This window comes from Camelus bactrianus, chromosome 17, assembly GCF_048773025.1.
Source record: "Camelus bactrianus isolate YW-2024 breed Bactrian camel chromosome 17, ASM4877302v1, whole genome shotgun sequence".
Taxonomy (NCBI): domain Eukaryota; kingdom Metazoa; phylum Chordata; class Mammalia; order Artiodactyla; family Camelidae; genus Camelus; species Camelus bactrianus.
In genome coordinates this window covers 16660910-16675826 of record NC_133555.1, presented here as the reverse complement: position 1 = coordinate 16675826, position 14917 = coordinate 16660910, and the positions used below count along the sequence as shown (strand labels likewise).

Here is a 14917-nt window from a genome sequence, read left to right as displayed (position 1 = left end):
CTGTGACTGGGACCCTGCTCTACCATGAAGACACTTACCATGAAAACATTCCAGTCAGAATTAGAGTTTATTTCATGCCTAAAGACTCCAAATTACCAGCTGTAACAATTAATTGGTGCTTCTTTTGGTTACTCAATAAACTGTAAAGTTTTAAAAGCTGTAGGACTATGAATACATTTTTGACAACAGAAGGATTAATAGCTATCAGATATATAATGCATCAAAGTCCAGGCTACTGGATCATGGAGGAAGAGAATTAGTCCTTTAAATGAACCTTGAAGGTATGCTTTGAGGATAAACAAGGATAGAAAATCAGAACACATACTCCAGCTCATCAGATTCCAGGGATCTCTACTTCCTACTAACAATACAGTGAAGGCAAATTTACTACAATCTGATAAATACAAAGCATTTGCTTAGTTAGGAGAAAACTGCTTTCAATTGGACCTAACTATATTTTTATCAGTTCAAGAGATACCATTTTCATTTACAGTTCTTCAGACTCAATTTTCAAATAGCAGGCCTTACCCATGAAATTAATGAATAAAATGAGCCTGGTCTTCAACAAATCCATTCATGTGGTTTTTGTTCAATTTCATACATCAATTTATGATTGTGAGTTTGACAGACTCTATGAATACTGAAGACAGAGATGACACGTAACCTCAAACCTGAGTTTGTTGCTATTTCAATACCTTCAGAATTCCAACCACTTCTATGAATTCTCATATTTCTATGAGACAGATCCAAGCTTTTGTTCTCAACTCTACCTGGATCCCCAAAGATTTTATATATATATATATATATATATATATATATATATATATATATATATATATATATATATATATATATTTTTTTTTTTTTAATGCCTGCTACCTGATCACTGGTCTACTGACCATCCACAAAAGTCTATCATAGCTATGTAGCAATGGAAAGCCTCAGAAGAACTTCGTAGGAGAGGGAACCCCAGGCCTTGCCCAGGACCACTCCATAAGATAATCCCAGCACTCTAACAGATCTAAAATTCCATGACTCCATTAACCATTTCTTTTCCCTGTGGACTTCCTTGCCTTATGTGTTACTGTTTACTATTTGCTTTATTTCTTACCAATGAAAGAAAGAATACTGTGAGGAAGATACAAGACTTTGTTGTTCCTCTATCTCTAGTTCCAGCAGAACAAAAGACAAAGGACAAGCAGTAACGTATCAAACTAATCTAAGTGGAATTGAATTTTAAAGCCCACAGGCTCTTTGAGGGTCATCTAGTCTCTGATATTTGGGCAAGTTGCTTCACTAGGGCTCTTTTTCTCTCTCCTTTTTAATCTATGAAATGGGAATAATTTGTCTAAATTATCTCTACCTGTAAAATCTTTAAAAAGTTGGCCCAAACAGCTGAATGCAAAACAACATCTTAAAAAGACACTTATCAGCAGAGAAGATTTACTAAACTGCATGGGTTGGATGTCATAATCCCAATAACTGAGATAAGCTAGAAATAATCACTGAGGACAGAAAACCGAGGACACGGCTATGACCAAGCCTAGGGACATCTCAATTAGACACCTTGTTTCTCAGATGCCCCATCTATAAAATGAAGGGATTTTACACAGACAACTTCGAGGGCCTTGTTAGCACTGACAAATAGCACGCTCTAAATACAGGAAGTCAAACCAGAGATTAACTTGTCATAACTAACATATCAGCTAGCTATTAGGTCTCCCAATTTCCAATATGTGCTCTTTCTACATCACTATACTTCCATTAAATTGAATCTGTTTCAAATACAACTCTGCTAAGACAAGCAAGGTGAGTTTACGCCAATGGTTCTTATCATCAAATGCCATTCAGTACAAAATTGAAACCAATGGTTCTCTATAAAGGCTCATTTTATGATCAAGCTATCATTGAATGATGTCAGAGTTTTTACCCAAATCACCTTGCCTCAACCAGGTATTGTCGCTGATAAAAGTAAATCACAACTGTTCATTCATTACTACAGGGGAGCCAGCGATCTCTGAGGAATGTGATAGAAGCCATCACATACAGAAAATGTGTTAACAGAAAAAGATCAGCATGTCCCTTCTCACCTCCCCTAAAAATTACAATGAATAATCTGAAGAAGAGAACTATGATAGAAAGAAAAAAATGTTCCTAGTCTTTCTGAAAATCTTTTGAGACTCCACAATTTCCAACCCTTTCGCTTTCTCAAAAGCCCTAATCATGTAGAAGGCTTGGGATGGGACCTTCGCAATGAACAAATCAGACTTAAACTCCCCCCACAACTCAAGATGAAGTCATCATAGTCTTATTTCATGGTAGTTTAGCTTGTAATGTAACCAAGAAAGCAATGACTCTTTCAGTTGTGCATGTAGTTTAGGCAGTTCACCTTTCAAAGCATGCTTAAAAGAATCATGCCAACAAAAAAACTTCCCCTGTGTCCTAATACGTCTTCTATAAATCCTCAGATCACTGTACGAGTTATCTGAAAAGGTTATACCAGAAAGCAACGACAGGGTGTCTCTTCTTTTGAAACTAAGAGTCTTTCATTTTCCGTGTAATTGTTCTGATGAACTTAGGATGTTAATCAGTTTCCTGCACTGTGTAGGACCCTCCAGCTGACATCTGGTCTTCTGAATTTTCAGATGAATAATCGTAAACATTCACTCACCCTTTTGGCCAGCAGGCATCACAGCCATCCGTTCATGGTTGACAGCAAATCAGAGAAGGGATAGAAGCCCTCACCATTGCCCAAATGCTTGGTTTGGAAACTGGAATTGTCAGCAAAAGCTCCTGGGACACTGCAATACAAAAACATTTTTTTTTTTTTTTACACATAACTGAGATGTAACTTCTAAAACCACCACTTCCTTAAACTTGAAAACAGCACGACACACATAGACTCTAGAGGTAGGGGAAAACACCTTTCAAACAAGGGTATGTCAATTTATCAAGCGTGATGCTGTAAAATATGAACCGGAAATACGGTTTTGAAAGATATATTTACCAATTACTTCAACGCAGACACTAGAAGGTTGTTGTTTATTGCAGACTTTGGGCCAAATATTTTACTTGTCTTGGCATTACAGAAATATCCTTTTTAATCTCAGTAGAAAGTGCTCAGGTAACAATAAGCTGTTTTAATTCAAAGCTTCCCTGGATAAACGTACCAATTCCTAGTAAGTAGTCTTTTCCAGAAAGTAAAAATATATGAAAAGAAAAATTATTTCAAAAATAATAATGAACATTAAAACTGGCAAGAGAGGAAACCATAATCATTTCCCTTCAAAATAATTCCAAAAATGTTTATGAGTGACATAATGAGCAAGACCCAGAGAGATCTCCATCAAGAGAAAACATATGATGTAAAGTGCAGACATCCAAGCAGAGAAGCCTGCATTCTGGGCCCAGTATTGTCAACAGATGTGTGACTCCAGGAAAGCCACTGAACAGCTCAGAATCCCAGTCTCTTCATCTGCAAGGTCCAGCCATTAATTGATTCTCTCCACGTCCCTTCTATCTCTTAGCATCTTTGTCTTTTGGGATAAAGCATACTTATTCTAAATAACCTAAACTGTTAGCTTCTCCTTTAAGCTTCCTGATTAAAAAGAAGATTTTTACCACGAATCATTCTTACACTAATCTGTCATCAACACCAAAGCTGTGCTGGCGGCAGAGGGTTCTGCACGTGCGTAGAAGAATTCTCACCCTGGCTCTACTGCCCACCCCTGGTGAGCCTGCACCCTGGACAGATGACAGAATCCCCTGGGCATCCACAGAAGGCTTCCATTCCTCTCCACAGAGCACAGCTCAGACGCCCATGGAAATCTGCCCAAACACGTTACAGACGAGTGTTTCTCAGACTTTACGGTGTGTGTGAGGGTAACTTGGAGAGCTTTGTGAAACACAGATTCCTGGTCCACCTGCTCCTCCAGCTACCTGGAAGGCCATCAGTTTACTTCTTACACAAGTGGTTCCTTCTTGTCACAGGGTCTTAGGGGCAAAGGCCACATCAAGAAAGCTTAAGCTAGTTCCCCAGTGACTCAATTACATCATCCTATTTACTTTCCCCAGAGCTCTTTTTTAATATATTTTTATTAAAGTATAGTCAGTTTACAATGTTGTGTCAATTTCTGGTATACAGTATAATCCTTCAGTCACACATGAACATATATTCATTTTCATATTCTTTTTAACCGTAAGTTACTACAAGGTATTGAATATCCCTGTACTATACAGTATAAACTTGTTGTTTATCTATTTTATATATAGTAGTTAGTATCTGAAAATCTCAAACTCCCAATTCATCCCTTCCCCAGAGCTCTTGTCATCATCTATCAACTTTTTTCTCATTGACTTATTCGTCCTCTCCATGAAAATATAAGCCCCATAAGACAAGGGAACTTCTCTGTTGTATTTCATCACTATCCTCCAAAAATTCAGAAAAATGCCTGGCTCATTGTAGGTGCTCATTACAGAGTCAAGAAACAAACCAACTATGGAAAGAATTCATTCCTCGGCATCCTGTACAATTGCCATTTATAGAAAACTCACACTTCACTACTGGTTTTAAGTATTTTACAACAGTTATTCCATTTAATTCTACTCTTACCACAAGGTTCCCAGGAGATCCTCTTATCAGCTCAAGATGCCGACAAGAAAACTGAGGCACCGAGTTTTCGTAACTTGCCCAAGATCACACAGCTACAGGGCTTGACTCCACAAAGCTTGCGCTCGTAACAAGCCCGTATTCTTCTAGCCAATACCCTAATACAAGAGTTTTGAGTGCCAACCTTGCACTAGACACTCTTCTGACTGAAGCTTGCCAGAGTGAGTTTTGGCTCCAAGGCCTTTCTGACTCTGAGCTTCCTTGTTCATACGAGAAAGCTAAGGCATCCCACAGTGACCAGGTAGATCATGCAAGTGAGCAACACAGGCATGTATCAGGTACAGGGTGCGGTGAGGAATGTGCAGACTGGAGGCCCCAGGCTTCACCAGCTATCCAGGGCAGACTGTGCCCCACAGGCCCATTAATGCCCCGCAGGAGCAGAAACCCACGGCTTCAGGAGCTTTCAGTTCTACAAACAAAGGCAGTAATCCATCACTATTTTTGTGAAATTTTATAATTCTTCAAAGATTACAACTAACCTTTGAATAGTACACATTTCAAAAAAGAAAGCAAGAGAAAGAACCCTTGCAACCCCTGTTACCAAATGATCACTGGGGGTCAAAACATGGCTCAGGTCTGTGATTTTTGAGGGATTCGGAAGCACAGAGAAGCTGCACAAGTGAATACAGAAAAACACAGCGGGTATCCGGGTAGATAAGGGCTTTCTAGAGGAATTATCTTGAGCGAGTTTTGGAAGGAACTGGAAGATGGGGTGGAAAGGACATTCTACAAGATCAGAATATCACAAAGGCTTACAGGTGGACTAAACAGGCAAGTCACTCCAAAGAACTGCAGTGAGGAGGGAGAGCCATGCAGGAGCATTCACTTTCGTTGAGGGTTGGAGTGGCTGCCGGTTTCTAGCTAAAACGTAAGTTGGTCAAACAACGCTTAACAGTATCAGTGCTGTCCTGCTTGACTTCCCTAAAGCATGAAAGTCACCAGGCAGACCCGAAAATAAAGGACAAACTGTGACTGTGGTTTGTGGAATTTGTTTGTTTGTTTGTGTGTTTTGTTAAATATCCAATAAACCCAAGACTAAATTCCATTTCCACCAAGCTCTGTAACTTCAACCAAAATATCATATGAATGATATATACTGTGGTTTTTATATGTATTTACAGTATACATACTACAAATTTACTCTACATATACACATATATACTATACTATATATACACACATATAAATGCTATAAAATACAAACTCTGACTGTAACCAAAATACTATATAAATGGTACCTACTGTAGTCTATGTGTTCATAGTGTATATAGTATAAATACACTCTATATATAGACACATATATAATACATACACATACACAACATACAGACTATAAAATGCAAGCACTGTAACTCTTACCAAAATACTATATAAACTATATGTACCAGTTTTTATATATATGTATTTATAATACAGATACTATAAAATACAACACACATATATAATATACACATATACATACGTGTATATATATATACTATAAAATCAAGCTCAATAACTCTAACCAAAATTCTGACCTATAGAAATGAAAAATATAGCAAATGAACTTTAAAAGACAAAAAAAAAAAGAAAGAAAGAAAGAAAACACTAGACGAGAAGACAGTATCCAAATAAATTATCCAGAACACTGCCCAGAGGCAAAAAACTGTCTACCTAGAAGAGTATGCCCAGAAAAATTATCTTTCAAAAATGTAGGTGAAACAAAGATCTTTTCAGACAAACAGAAGTTTATCACCTCTCTACAAGACATTCAGAAAGATGCATTTCAGACCAAAAGAAAATGATTTCAGGAAGAAATTTCCCCGATTTAAGGAGGAAGGGGGAGCCAAAATAACGGAGGACTTGGGAGTCAATGCAGTGAATGCATTAAAATGACAGGCCGATCTCCAAATCTAACAAAATAAAACAAAGTCTGGCACCACCATCGCTTGCTCTCCAGCCCGGCTCACTCATTCACACCAGCTGTCAATCACTAAGGCCCTGGACTGCAAACTGGATACGCGACAACAGCACCAGCCTGAAATGCAGATTTCTGCCCCCACAGTCCAGAGACTCTCAATCCAATCCTGGGAACCCACATTTCTACAGGATACCCCAGAGAACACTGATGAAGATGTGTCCTTGCCTCAACTCTGAAGAGCTTGCACCCTCCCGGGCCAGGAATCCAGGGAGCCCCAGGGGCTCAGCCCGAGGAGGTCATGGCGGACACACCACCTGGCCTTTGTTCTTTTCCACTTCACCAGCACCCCAGAGAGCACCTTGGCCCAGGGGGTCAGCAGCAACCCTGCCTCCACCCTGCTAGTCAGGAGCTGCAATAAATTAAAAGCCCATTAAAATATTTTAGAGAAAAGCCTAGAAGTGCTGAACCATTAATTATGCTATATTCAATCTGTTTTCCTGGAGATTTGAAAAGCCAGATTACCATCTTGGGGGTCGTTAGAAAGAATGAAGCTTTCTCCCTTTTCAATTTACATATTTAAAAATGCATATATTCTTCCAGGGGCTACTACAATGGGCTTTCCAAGTCCAACGGCCACTCTACAGTCCAGCCGTGGACTAAGAAGCCTGTTTTAAAGGAAGGAATCAAAGCTCAGGGCCTGTGGCTGCAAAACAACTAGAGGAAAACAGGTAGAGACAGCCACAAAACAACAGGGATGTTTTCTTGTTTTGTTCTCCCCTGTTTATTTTTCCCTGAAGCAATCCTTGCTGTAGGAAAGTCTGCAGGGAGCTGGAAAGAGCAGCTGTGGTTCCCTGAGGCCGAGACCTAGCAATCAAGTTGTTTACCAAACACTGCCAGGCACCGGCAAAACAACAACAGCACAGGCTGCATCTGCATCTGTTTTTCCAAAACAACCTCCAAAGTCTGGGGCTTGCCTGGTACTTCCTGGAGTGGCCGAGAGGAGAACTCAGAAGTTAAAGGCATGAATTGCCTTGGGGGTCAGCTCTCTTGCCCTCAGAGTAATCCATTATTCCGTTTCTTTTGAAGAGTACCCACCCTAAAAATAAAAAGGGTTGGGAGTCTACAGAGTTTCGAAGCAGCAGATTGACATAGACAACCTGCTGCTCACTGGCACTTCCGAGCATGGTAACAGAGGCTATCTTAGCAAACTGACATACTGTGCCAACCATCCAACACCTGAAGACATCCAGCAATGGTCCTCAGTCTTGGACGAGCACCAGAATCTCTGGAGGGCTAATAAAACATAGACTGCTGGGCACCCCCAAAGTGCATCTAATTCAGTAGGTCCACAGTAGGGCCTAAGAATCCCCAGGAAGTGCTCATGTGATGCTGCTGCTGCTGGTACAACCAAGCACCACGCCTTGGGAAGCAGTGCTGTGGAGCTACAGGCTTCTTAGCCATCCTGAAGCTCTGGGAAGCCCTTTCCCACCTTGACCTCCCCCATGGATTATCTGAGTGAGCATGACAGAGTCAGACCCATAGAAGTTCACACAACAAAATGCACTGGGTGGCATTTGTCCTCCAGATCCTCCACCCACCATACTCCCCCAGCCCCATGACCTCCCAACTGTGCTCTGTGTCCTGGAAGGTTACCCTGTCAGATGTGTCAACAGGTACCCTTGCCCTCTGCCTTCCAGCCGGTACAACCACTAGAGGTCTCATCTCAGGAGGACAGAGAAGATGGGGCATTTATCGCTGGGGCTCCCATTCCCCCCGTGGCACTGGCGGGTACTAGGAAAGATCATAGCTCCTGCCATGCAGCCCTCTCCACACAGCTGCTCTCCCCAGGTTCTGCTATGGGCCCTTCCCTTGTCCTCCAGCCCTAGGAGAGGTAAAAGCCACCTATTTCCTGACACGAAACTCAAATCCAATGTGTTCTCCACTGGCTCTCCCTTGGTTTTAGAATGCTAAATCTGGAGTTGTGTGTACCCACATCACATAAATATGTAAGTGTATGTGTACATATACACTCATATGCACACACAAATATATATGTACATATGGATGTGCATACATACACATATATATCTTTACAGATTTTTCAATGTAGCTCAATCAGGCAGGGCAGGAGACCTGGGAGACCCATGGCCAAGGCCATTTCATGGGGTTTGCACCTAAGTTCCTCCAGGTCCCTGAACCACAGAAAGAGTGGGCCCACCCTGTCTAATCGGTTACACAACGTGATAGGAAGGAGAGCATTTATGAGAGCTTCAATCCTTCTCTAATTTACTAACTGAGTTTCCTTTGTTGCAAACAGCACCAAAATAGAAAGGGAACAGAAGTGGGTGGAGCAGGCTCCATCACCAACTCCTGGGAATAACTTTCTGACAATGCTGAACCCAGTTCAAAAAGCACATCAGCTGCCAAAAAAAGGTGTGCACTGTCAGCTCACAAATAAAATGCCAATCTGCCTCAATTAACAAGGCTCAGAAAAGAAGGACAAATAATACTTCTCTTTTTAAAATAGTCATAACCTCAAGTGTACCCTAAATGAGCATGTATCTGAACAGCTAAGTTCTAAAGTTCTAGTTGAAACAGTCACCCCGATTTAACCAAATGGGTCATCACTCCAACATCCGTGGCTTCAGTGAGCCTAGCAGACTTCATTTAAGTTCCCTAGAACAAATCACTACTACTTTTACTTAAATTTCACTAATAAGATTGTTTTTCAACTCACCAGAGGACTTTTTGGTATCTATGTTCAAAAACAACTTTTTAAAGTAAACCCATTAGATTAATTAGAACACATGGGGAATATGGTTTCCATGTAATTACTTTTCTAGTTTACTGAGGCTTAACCAGAAACCTTTACTGTTTGTATATTGCTTTTTTCCACTAAAACCCCCCTTAACATTCCACTTAAAACTTGAAGGCTGGTGTTCCCGCTGAAGCCCCCTATCTTTCCCATATCCCCAGTAAGCAGCCCCGCTTCTGTCTGAGCCCTGGCATAGAAAATGAGTGACTTCACTGTAACCTCCTCTACAAGGAGGAGTTGTACCGTCACGCTGGTGCCTTCCAGACATCCTGGAGTCCCTCTTCATCCTTCACCTTGGCTCCAATATTCACTTTTTCCCACCACCCTCCAAGATCAACATCATGAATAATCTGAAGACTTTGTTTCTTTCTTTAAGATGTCCCTTTCAACTTTCCCAGAAGCCGTTCACTCAACATCTCTTTACTTCAGACAAAGAAGGAAGAGTTGGCCTTTCTCTAATCCTCTTTCTTCGAGCCAAGTTATTGCTCTGCTAACAGTCTACCTTGCCTGCCATCTACCCTCAAGGAGAACACCACCGTCCCTCTCCACTGTGATTTCTAGATCCTTCAAAACGTTTCCTTTGATGACCATATGTGAGGGAACCACTGCTCCCAGCTCAGCCACACGGCTTCTACCTCTAAACATCGAGGATGTTCTTCTACGCCTTTCTCAGATGTTTTAGCATATGGCTCACAAATCCATCTAGATCCCTTCAGTGTGGCCACATCTATCAGCCTCAACAGCCATGAAACTGTTCCTTCCAACAGCCTGGCCAAGGCTTAGGTCAGGCCTGCTACAGATCAAGTACCACTCAAAAGAGAAAAAGTTTGTTCACTGAGAGAATACACAGCTGGTTATCTTAACTTCCTTGCCCTAAAAGCTTCCAGTCTACTTGAGATGCAGCACAGTGCAGCAGGGAGCGCATGGGCTGTGGAGCAGCAGCCTGTGTCCCGCCCCAGCTGTGCTGCTTACCAGCCATATCCTCAGGCAAGCTCCCCTCACAGAGTAAGGGCTCACTGAGTGCTAACAAAGCACTACTACTCCTTCTACATCTGACATGGCCAAAACCTGGATCTTGCCATCCCTTAGAACTGCTCCATCTGTAAGACCTTGAATTCCGAAATTCACTAACACCCACTGGGTCACCTCTCCTGAACCTGCTCCTGGACTGTGCTGAAACAAAGCCCCATCACTCAAGCCCTTAACTCTGCGTCACATGCACAATTCATCATCCCCCTCCTAAACGTCCTCTCTTATTCAGCATCTAAGGCTCACTCCATGTACCCTAAAAACTCCTGTATCACCCAGGAGGCCCTTGTCTTCTCTACCAGCTTCCGGCTCGAGCCATTTGGTTCCATCACCAGAGTGAGCTGGGTGAGGCCAGGCCTAGCTGTGATTCATGGTTGGTATCCTGGATGTCTGCACCGCAGAGCCCGGACACAGAAGGTCATTATGTGTGATATTAATCTGGGTTCTTTCAGGGAGCCAGGAAGATTCTTCCTAAGCCTACTTGGCACTCAATCTGTGACAAGTGGCTATTTAAGAATCACGGGAACTCCAGGCTCAATGTCACAAATACCTTCCACACGTGCTGCGGTTCAGTGGCACCAAATACAAACCTTCCACCCTCACTGGCAAACTGGGCTGGGCTAAGGGGGAAGGACTTGACAAGGCGAGCCGCCTACTGGCAGGGCGAGAGGTGTCCCTGTCCCTGAGGCCCTGGGGAGCCTCAGTCGCTCCCTGGAAGAACAGTCAAGTGAACAGAGAGCTGGCTGCCATCTGGGCTCTTTATAAGGCTTTTGTGGTAAACATGTTTACTTTCTTTTCATTGGCTGGGCTTATCGTGATCCAGTGTTTTGTTTTGAGCCTTGCTCTGTAAACATGTTTACTTGGAGGGGAGAGCTTTCTGATAGCTAGGACACTTGATTTTCACACTTCTAAATTCAAAACATATTTCTCACCGCCTGTGGTAAACAACTCAAGGTGGTAAACAAATTACATCTCCTCTTCACAGCAGAGCAGTGACCACTATGGTGTACCTGCTCAGAAGCTGGAGCTGGAGCTGGACCGTGGGGAGTGAAGGCTCACTGTGGAGTGAGAATGGGAATCACATTCACAGGGATGACGGGACTAACAGGAAACCTGTCATGGTCACTTTTTACAACAGTGGGTCCTGCAGGAGAGCAGCAGACTCAAGCCTCAGTTTCCCCAGGGGAAACATTCTACAGGGACACCAGAGGTCATCTTGTGCATGGAGGGGACCCATGTTTTCTGGAAGAAGTTAGTGAGGTAATCAGCATACACAGCTGATGGGGGAGGAAATAAAACAACTTTCTAAAAGTGAAAAAACCAATTAGGTCACAGTATTAACTGCAATTCTTCAACATGTCTTCTCGGTGATGATTTCTGCTTGTTTTACAATCAAGAAAAAGGCGGTGGCTTCCACTGTATAAAGGAGAAGTCCTCCACTCTTGGAGAAGGAAAAAAAAGGAGAAAAAAATGAAAATAACTTTTGAAAAAACTAACAGTCTGGAAGTAGCTTTTACAAGTGCTCTTCACAAGGGCCGTGCTGTGGGATGAAGCATTAAGTCCCCCCCACAGCTGGGCCAAAGCTCTCTTCCCAATATTCCACCTAGAAACAAAAGCCTTCTTACTACAAGGCCTTGGAGGTTAAGTATAAATTACTCGAAGGCATAAAAACAAAGAGGCCAAAAATCTTTGTTAAAGCACGTAATACCGCCCCCCAACCCCACCTTCAAATCGTCTTCTGAGTTCAGGCCCCAGTAGAAGTTAAAAAACTCCAATGAGAAAATTAAAGTTCATCTTACCACAGTAAGATGAACATCTTCATCATTTACTGAGCATCATTCTCTCATCCTGTATGGTGCTGAGGGAGGGGACAATGTCAGAACGCACAGTCCCCCCATTGGGGCTCCTAATCCACCATCCACAGAACAGCCAGATATTAGAGACCAAGAACACTAAATAGTCTTCTTTTCCAAAGTTACAGTGTGATTCAGGGATACACTGAAGGGGGAATCAGGAGGAGGGGCCAAGGGCATTTTCAGGCAGCCACCACCCCCGACATTTAGACTGTCTCTCCAATCAAGGAAGGAGGACCAAAGCAAACACCTCCCCAGATAGTTTTAGCAGAAGGGCAGCAAGGCCCAGGGGGGTGGCTGCTGTATAACCAACTAGTAGGAAGAAGAACCCTCATCCCAGCTCTGCCCACAGCTGGAGAACTTCTGAGAGTCAGTGAGTTTGTCAGAGCCTGGCTTTCCCTTCCTGTAAACTGACAAGATCCAATCTCCCACCTTTTTAAACAACACCATTTCACAATTTTATGCCTTGGCGTCAAATGGAAAACACCACTAGAGGGGATAAATGACCGCTCCAGGCCCCAGAATCCAATCGATATGATACTTGGAGTGCTTTTGAACCACCAACGAAGGCATCCAAGTTCCCACAACTTGGGGGCAGAAATGGAATTTCAAGTTAATGTGACGTTGGCTGGTGACGAGTCACCAAGCATACTTCAGCTTTTAGTTGTCTGAGCAGACAGCTGACTCAGCGGGGATACGGTTACCCAGCCAGCCACATACGTCCATTTGACCCACTATCTCAAAGTAATCTGCTTTCTATCTTAAAAAAAAATAACAAAAAAGTTAAATGACTAATGAAATGACTGAAAAAGAACTTCCCAGCAATTCTTACAAAGTTAAAAAAAATAATAATAATCACCTTGGTAAAAAGATACGACAGTGACCAGGCTCAGAGTGGTCCAGCGTCTGATGGCCACGTTTCCTTCTGGGGGGCGGGGGCTGGGGGGGGGGATGCCCAATCCAGGGGATGGAGTGACGTGGCTTAGAAACACCTCGGGAGACCAGAGAGCTGATGATTAGGACCAAATCATCCAGGAAAAGGGTTAAAGAGTCAAAGTGGTAAAATGTCTGATGCAAATATAAGAAAAGAAAGGAAAACACTGGCCTTTTACCTTGGTGTTTAACAGAATGGGAGGCCTTTGGATACTCTCCTGAGGACATCCAGTTCTAAGAACAGGCAGCATGGATGGAGCCCTGGCCACACCCGGCACTCTGTCCTGACTGAGCATTTCCATCCAGGCTCTCCTAAGCCTCACAACAGTGACACAAGTGAGAATCGCTGTCTTACAGATGAGGAAACTGAGGCTCAGAGAAGCAAAGTCCTCTACCCAAGGCCACAGTTAGTAAGTGATGCAGCTACTCCTATCTGAAGTGGCTCCTGCCAAGTCTCCTCCTGAGATGGTACCCAATACTACTGAGTACTACTCTTCCCACAGCTCAAACGGGCAACATGAGAACATTGGAAAGGCTCTCAAGATAAAGAAGCCTAGCTGAGAACACGGGGCTAGAAATTTACTGTGAGCGCCACGCTGCCTCCCACAGTCTAAATCCCTCAGGTTCTTGCATGTACTCAGGCAAATCCCGATTAAGAGAGAAGTACGGAGCCAAGTGGGCCCTGGTTGTGCAACCCAGAAGTGACACTGGACATCCCCTCGGAGAAAGGAGACAGGAGAGGGGCTCATGCAGGCAGCCAAGACAGCCGATCCATCCCTCCGTCACCTGCACAAAAGGGACGCTTTCTAGTGCTTGCTCAATGCTCAGCCTCCTCTCTGTTCCCCCATTTCCTCCTGACCACAATCCCGGACACTGTCCCCTCCTTCCTTCTCTCCCCCAGCTCCTCCAGGAATGTTACCTAACATGTCCCTCAAAAGAAATTCAGTCAAACAGGTATTGAGTCCCGCTCTGACGAACCGTGGAGCACGTGCTGGGGGGCTGGGTCAGGGTAATATCCAGTCATCCTCCCAGCACAAGCAGTGAAATAAACAATACGTGATTGAAATAACACTTCAGGACAAACAGTGAGGACTGTGTCATGGGGAATTCAGAATTAATTGCCAGATGAATTCTACGGACAATAATTGCTATGAAGTTCAAAAGGAGGGAGAGATCATTTCCAACAATGTATCGCAGGGTGCAAACTCTCCACTCAGTTCCAGGTCTGCTTTGGCGCAGACCAGGAATTTGCCTGGGGTCTGATTCTGGCTGTGACACTCAGGGACTGAGTTATTCAAGCTCTCTGGGCCTTAGATTCCTCAGCTATAAAATGGGGATAAGGACAGGTCCTACATCACAAAGTGGTTGAAAGATTAAGTGGGATGATGCATGGAAGCCTTAAAACAGGGTAAATGAGGCTACCATACGTCCCAGCAGACCTCTGGCCCTGGTCCCCAGAGACACATATGTACCATTTGAACCCTCACATTTGCTCTACACTGGCTCCCCTCATCAATTCCATGTCTCCTGCCGAGGCTGTGTCTTCTATAGCAACAAGCTCGAAACCTTGTCGACCCTCCATTCTGCCCTGCCCTGCCCCCCAACACCTGACAGCCACCACGTTTGGTCTCACTTTGTCTCCATGCTGGCTCTTGCATTCATGTTTCTATCTTCATTTCCAAAACCCCAGGACAAGAGCAAGAACTGGAGAGGCAGAG

At 43.4% G+C, this 14917-nt stretch overlaps 1 protein-coding gene across 7 annotated transcripts in view; it reads right to left on the bottom strand.

Moving 5' to 3' along the window:
• The window catches only part of FOXP1 (forkhead box P1), a 549916-nt gene that overhangs the window by 480105 nt on the left and 54894 nt on the right, over positions 1–14917 (bottom strand). For all 7 annotated transcript variants that reach the window (XM_074344467.1, XM_010970600.3, XM_074344464.1 and 4 more), the window contains exon 2: positions 2672–2801. The gene's annotated coding sequence lies outside the window, so the exon portion shown is untranslated. The remainder of the gene's footprint in view (positions 1–2671; positions 2802–14917) is intronic.